The 7,088-nt window shown below is 37.9% G+C and overlaps 1 protein-coding gene across 1 annotated transcript in view; it reads left to right on the top strand.

Annotated features, from left to right (window-relative positions):
• Positions 1 to 6,040: 6,040 nt before the first annotated feature.
• add3a (adducin 3 (gamma) a) overlaps positions 6,041 to 7,088 on the top strand; it is a 125,738-nt gene continuing 124,690 nt past the window's right edge. The window contains exon 1 of the mRNA XM_078282716.1: positions 6,041 to 6,119. The gene's annotated coding sequence lies outside the window, so the exon portion shown is untranslated. The remainder of the gene's footprint in view (positions 6,120 to 7,088) is intronic.

Genomic DNA, 7,088 nt, shown 5'->3' with positions numbered 1-7,088 from the left:
TAAACTTTATTTATATAGCACAATTCATGCATAAAATGCATGAATTGCATGAAAATGCTTTTCTGCTCACCACAGTAGTAAAGAGGTTATCTGAGTTACTGAAGCCTTTCTGTCAGCTCCAACCAGTCTGGTCATTCTCCTCTGACCTCTCTCATCAACGAGGCGTTTCCATCTGCAGAACTGCCGCTCACTGGATGTTTTTTGTTTTTCGCACCATTCTGTGTAACCTCTAGAGACTGTTGTGCGTGAAAATCCCAGGAGATCAGCAGTTTCAGAAATACTCAAACTGGCACCAACAACCATGCCGCGGTCAAAGTCACTGAGATCACATTGTTTCCCCATTCTGATGCTTGATGTGAACATGAACTGAAGCTGCTGACCTGTATCTGCATGATCTTATGCATTGCACTGCTGCCACATGATTGGCTGAATGGATATTTGCATGAATAAGCAGGTGTACAGGTGTTCCTAATAAAGTGCTCGGTGAGTGTATGTATATTATATAAGATATATTATAATATAGCCGAAGATTGTTTCCTAGCTAGGCTATCGCTAGCTTGATTGCTAACATTAGCATAGAAGGCTGGCAACGTGTAAACAGTTGAGGAAACGTTCTCCAACTTTCCAACCATAAAGCACATGAATGCAGACTACTCAGATGGCAGCTGTGACGTGTTCCCAACTAAACAACAAAGTATGACCTGACATCACTTGAATGCATAATTCCTACTTACTTCCTTTAGTGTTCACCCTCTCATTTCACAGGGACCCGCCTGAGTGGAAATTATGAGGAAAACAATGAGAAAAAGTCTTCAGGAGTTTGTGCTGTAAACAATGCATGAGCATGCGATGACTGTCTAAGGTAAATGCCACAAGGGTTCGGGTTTAGAGTCACAATTTCAGCTACCTGTGTGGAAATGAAAAAGCCTTATAGCAGGGCCCACATGTGAAAACAAGGTGGCTTAGTCCTGGAGACCGGTGGCATGTACAGCACATACTTTTACACTACAACATATCAGTGATAGACACACAGTTTGATTTTATCTACAGACACATGAAGGCGCCCGAAGGGAACACGCCACTCTCAGTCACATGAACTTCATACCTTCTGATGCGTTGATGGATTATATTTAGATCGCACTGCAAGCCGAGCTTCTGGCACACGGGCAGGTTCTTTAAGGTGAGGGAGCATCAAGTTCCTCCTTCCTAACATAAGTACTGTTTAACTGTGATGTCTGGGCCCAACCCCATTTGAAACCCTTATGTGATTGAGCTGGAATCAACAGAGTGACTTTATTTTAGTTAATGATCACTGATGGAAGCATTGCTGATGAAAATATACACAGGTTTAACAATTTGTATAAAACCGTTGGCTGCTGCTTTGTGTGACATCAGTGTTTCTGTTTATTCCAACAGTGAATAAAAAAATCAGTTTGATAAATAGTTGATAAATAGTTAAGCCAACTAAGATTTGTATTGTCCCATAGCACAAAATGACCATAATACATCTGTAGGAGTTTGATAATAACAACAATATTAAACTGTATTTATATAGTACCTTTCTTGAACAGAGTTTACAAGGTGTTTTAAAAATAAAAACAAAGTACAAGAGTAAAACAAACATACAATAGAATATAGTACAATAGTAAAAATTAAAAGAGAAGCAAAGGCAACAACAATGGATGAATTAAAACTATAGGCAAAGTAAAATGAAATAAAAAAATAGAAATGAAATAGCACAAGAATCATAAAAAAGTTTCTAAAAGAGACTTAAAAGATGAGACTGGCTCTGCCAACCCTGATAGGGTTGTTGATCTACACCAGTGACTCAGAAAATTTCTTGGCCAGGTCCTGAGATTCCCCCCACCAACACAAACACACGCCCACACACACCCATACACACCCATACACACCCTCACATACACCTGCATTTCAACTGCTCAGCGATGGAGGACGGTGCTATGTGCAGTATTATCATTACAGTATTTATGGTGATATATTTCCTCTTCACTAGGCGGTTTGATCTCTGCTCTAATTAGCTAGCTTACTCATCTCTATTGTGAAATGTCACTTTTATAATTCATATCATTTACAGGCTGCCGTAAAGTGTGCGAGAGAGACCTGTCAATGTTGTCACAATTCCTTGGTCAATAAAAGGAATTGAAAGTATGACCCAGCTTTCTCACCAGGATAAACAAAGGTCATCTTATCTTTGTATCTTGTGACACTGCCCATGCTCAGACTGGCATCTTAGTCTCCACAGCCCACCGAACCTCCACAGGAACTGACATATGGGTCGTTCTTTGCTCGGATTTTAGTTTACAAGCTAGAAAAACAGTTCCTGGAGAAACTGTGTGGGCAGAATACAGTCAGATAGGTCAGTCAGTTAGATAGGTGATTAGTTAAGACAGTATGCTAGGTGATTGCTAGGGTCTTTCTAGGTGGTTGCTAGGGTGTACTAGGTGGTTGCTATGGTGCATTATAACTACAAACATCTCCATCACCTTTAAGTTTCCATTCATTTATTAAGTGTCAACACCTTTGAGATTGTTATTCATTATTCTGTGACTCTTCATGGCAGTATGACATATGACATAAAATGATTGATGGGTGTGGTTGATTTATTCAGATAAGAGGAAGAAGCTTTAGGGGAGTTGATGAATCATACAGGCTTCTTATGAATGCTGCCATGAAGCTGTCACCAAGTTTGTTTATAAAAGACAGTAAGTAAATGACACACACCCAGTTTGGCTGTCTATTAGACACATGTCCGCATTCTTAAAAAACCCAATTTCATAAAAACAGTTACATTTCACTATAATGCTCCTATAATAACTCTAGAGGGAATCTGTCTGTGTACTCAGTAGTGGGTTTATAGTGACCATATCTTATTTTGTGGTATTTTTTTAATCTCCTATGGTATCATTATAATAGTTCTATACTATTCCTATAGGATAGTATGTATAGTTTATAGTTCTTCTGTGAATATAAAAACACATTTAAAAAAAACTGTCATGGATCATTGTGATAAGATAAAACTTTATTGATCGCTCACTATCTGATGGTTCACAACAGACAACATCTACCCCTATAAAGCTACATCTGTACATTCAGCTGACCCATTGTAAATGTAGCGATAGTTACAAATCAAAACCTCTGCTCTGATATAAAACTGGAATACTGTTGTACTTTTAATTTTATTTCCCCCGAAACAGCATATTTATTTACTTTGATCAGAACCTCATTTGTTATGCAGTAAAACCAAGGAACACTATTTGAACAAAACAAAGATACATATAATTACTCACCCATCTTCTGAAATACTTGATGGTCTATGAATATAAGCAAGAGTGGAAGTAACTAATTACATTTACTCTCATTACTGTAATTGAGTAGCTTTTTTGTCTACTTGTAGCCTACTTTTTTGAGTAATTTTTGAAGTCAGTAATTTTACTTTTACTTAAGTACGTTTTTGCTGAAGTATTGTACCTCACTAGATTTTAAATCACATCCATTACAAAGTATATATATTTATTTAATATTTATAATATTACATATAATTTATCATTTATTTATTTATTATATTTATTTATTATTATTATTATTATTATATATTTTTGTGGCTCTCCATAAACAAATTGTGGAGCCCTTTGCAGTGAATGATCAGTCAGCAAAGAAGAGAAGAGTAATCTGACTTTACTTTGTGCACTTTATTTTATAATTTCCAAATTTTCCAATGAAAGAATCTAGTGTGAACTCTGTCCTCTTGTCCTTTTAGAATTGCATGGGAAAGATCACATCTAACACTGTTCTCTTTTCTAAAAAGTAACTAGTTTTACTCCGAGCCCATTTTAAATGAGCTACTTTTTACTTGAGTAGATTATTACACCAGTACTTTTACTTCTACTTAAGTAAAATATCAGCAAAGTAACAATATTTCTACTTGAGTAGGACATTTTACTCTTACCACCACTGAATATAAGATAAATGGCCTAATGCTAACTTCTTTAATGAGTTTAAACTTGGCTGTACTTCCTCATCCATCTGCTGAAATAATACATGCATTATTGATGCATTATTAATATAGAATAAGGCCCCATGCTGACACATTTAATGAGAACCACTATAAAGTAATAGAACACCACTGCAATTTGTCAATATCACATCTCACACTGTTGTGCCACTGCCTGTTAGTTTAAGATTAATTGTCAAGTAAACTATGACCCGCTCGAATATCACTTAAATGTCAAGCTGCACCTTCCTACTCATCTTCCTAATCACCTTTGGCATTGAAAAAAATACTGATGTCCTTTTCTTAGCTGCTCTTCTATTGTACTCTCTTTGACCTGTTTCCTCCTTTTGCCTTCTCTGCCAACATTACCAGTCAGACACACACACACACACACACACACACCATTGGTTTGTATGTGAAAGTTGGCTGACCAAGCAAAGGAGTCACTCCTTTTTTTCGAGGTCATCACTTTCATCTTTCTCTATAAACCATTGTAGTGGAAGCTTCTGGATCTCACAGCAAAGGTGAATGCTGGTTTTAGCGTTCATGATCTTGTGGCATAATGATACAACACATGCAATAAAAAAATACCACCTGAGCACACATGTGTTTTAACTTTGAGGCATTTTAATAGAATGTAAATGTGATTAGACTTGAGTTGAGACGGTGGCAAAACTGTGTCACACAGCTAATCAGTCAGTTAGGCTATGTTTACATCGTACCTTATAAAGTATATAATATATAATAAAACCTCAATGTATCTACTCCCATTTAGACACACAAATCAGCAAAAATCAGCAAAAATCACATTTTCTCTCTCATCACTTTCTCCATGTTCCTTCTCTATCACAGTTTCAGGGAAATGAATTACTCTTCCTAGATACAAGGTGGAGGCTCATCTTACCCCCCTTTCCCCTAATGGTGTGTATCTGTCACCGGCATGTTAGTGCCACTAGATGGCGGCAGTGCGGCGTGGAGGAAAGGTCTGCTCGGTGGAACGGTCATTCCCTCTCAAATCTACACTCTTGAATGGTCACTTGGCAAAAAATACATTTCACATACCCCCAACTATGTTTAGAGACATGTTTCAAAACCATACACAACCATACCATACATTAGGCCAAAAAATTTGCATGTAGATAACATCCATAATACATTTTGGTTATAGGCTATTTGCAGATATACAGTATGTTGTTGTCTATAGAACGAAGGAAGAAAATGCATTTAGCTAACAGTGTCCAAACTATAGTTCAAGTGATGTCATCTACATGTATAGATACATTTTTTGGTCCAAGTTTTCCTATTTTGAAACATATCACTTAATATTGAATTATACCTTTGCACCTTTGCTATGGCTTTAGGGTAGTGGAACCACATTTAATAATGATATATACACATTTTAATTTCAGGTAGGCCTCGTTGACGTCTTAAATAGAACAAACATATTTGCACCATTCTGAAAAAGAACTATAATACTCCTATAATGAAGTTAGCACGATGATATACAAAAACCAACACAAACTTTATACAGTATCCTATAGGAATATTATAGTCTAGTGATATCATAGGAGATAGACCAAAAAATACCACAAAGTACAATAATAAATTAATAAAAAATACCACAAATTACAATAAATTCACTGTTGAGCCCCACAGCCTCACTACAAGTCAATATAATAAGAATAATATAATGATATTATAGGAGATAAAAATACCAAATACGATAATTTCTCCATATTTTAGGCTAAACCATAAACATCAACAGCCTGATTAAATCACGTGTTCTCCGGAGCAGGGGAATTGCAAAAAAAAGCGCCGCCGGTCTTGGTGAATCACACCTCACTTCCTGCCATATAGTGAACCGGCGTTTCCGCATTAGCCGGCATACTAGATGTGTAGACCATGTGCGCGAGGCCTGCACCGCCCGCTGGGAGCCGCTTCAGACTATCCAGCTGACTTTAATATCAGTGATACACACAGCGTGCTGGAACTGACCCATTGAATTTCAAATCGTGAATCAAGCTCCGGGACACTTGTGGTGTGTGTGTGTGTGTGAGTGTGTGTGTTTCTGCAGGTCATCTCCTCCCAGCTCCGATCCTCATAGCAGGTATCTGTGTGTTTTTATTTCTCTTTTTGCCTATAAATGAGATTTCCCGAAGATTGAGTGGATGTAATGCTACTCAAGCTGCGTAACTGCTTATCTTCGCTTGCATGCATTTTGATTTTAGGGGTTATTCGCTTACTTACAGGCGTTTAAATGAAGCTTCTTTGCAGCAATATATCCCAATACAACAAGTTTATGGGCGACTGTAGCCATGAAACTAGTTAAAATACTCGGTAGTTCTTTATTGGGGTGTTATGACTGTTTTATCAGTCTAGGATGAATGAAATGTCGTCCAGTAGCTTGTCTAAATGTGCAGTCTTGTGCGTAACAGTGATGCAGTACGATAGCAGATGCATTGTGGTCCATTATTTAATATTTGGGTGCAAGGATATGCCTATACCCAGCGTTTAAGCATCTTTATGTGCAAGGAGTAGGCCTAGACATTGGTTGCTTTGAGCAGTCATTACCACAAAGTGTCGCAAAGATGCCATGCCAGTTTCTTCTCCTTGTGTTTTGATGATGTAGAGGACTCTTCTCCCTCTCTCATTGCTGTGTGAGTAAGCCTGAGCCTGTGATTACAAAGTTGAAGTCTGGGGGTGTTCACTGTGACACTGTTGTTTACACTGAATTGAACAAAATGAGAGATAAAAATGAGGAATTTTACCTGCTGTTCATATGTCTAAGATGTCCAGTCAGTGGGAGTGGGATGATTTTATCAACCACGGACCAGAATTGAGTTTGTTGCTTTCATTCATGTTGTAAGAGTAGGTGTCATGTTTTTTCAAATGGTGGATGTCTAATTTTGGAGCAAAACCCATGCAGTAGGCCTACTGTATTGATCCCAGGAGGAGATCAGAGGTCAGAGGTCAGGGTCAGGTCCAGAACAGCAGCCCTTTCACCCTGTCACCTGCAGCCTGTACATTCACCATCTCCTCTAGTACTGCAGTGCCGGCTCAACTGAAAACCATTTAT

This window comes from Centroberyx gerrardi, chromosome 3 (assembly GCF_048128805.1).
Source record: "Centroberyx gerrardi isolate f3 chromosome 3, fCenGer3.hap1.cur.20231027, whole genome shotgun sequence".
Classification (NCBI taxonomy): Eukaryota; Metazoa; Chordata; class Actinopteri; order Beryciformes; family Berycidae; genus Centroberyx; species Centroberyx gerrardi.
Note: the sequence above shows the minus strand (reverse complement) of the source record. Positions and strands in the feature narration are given on the sequence as shown.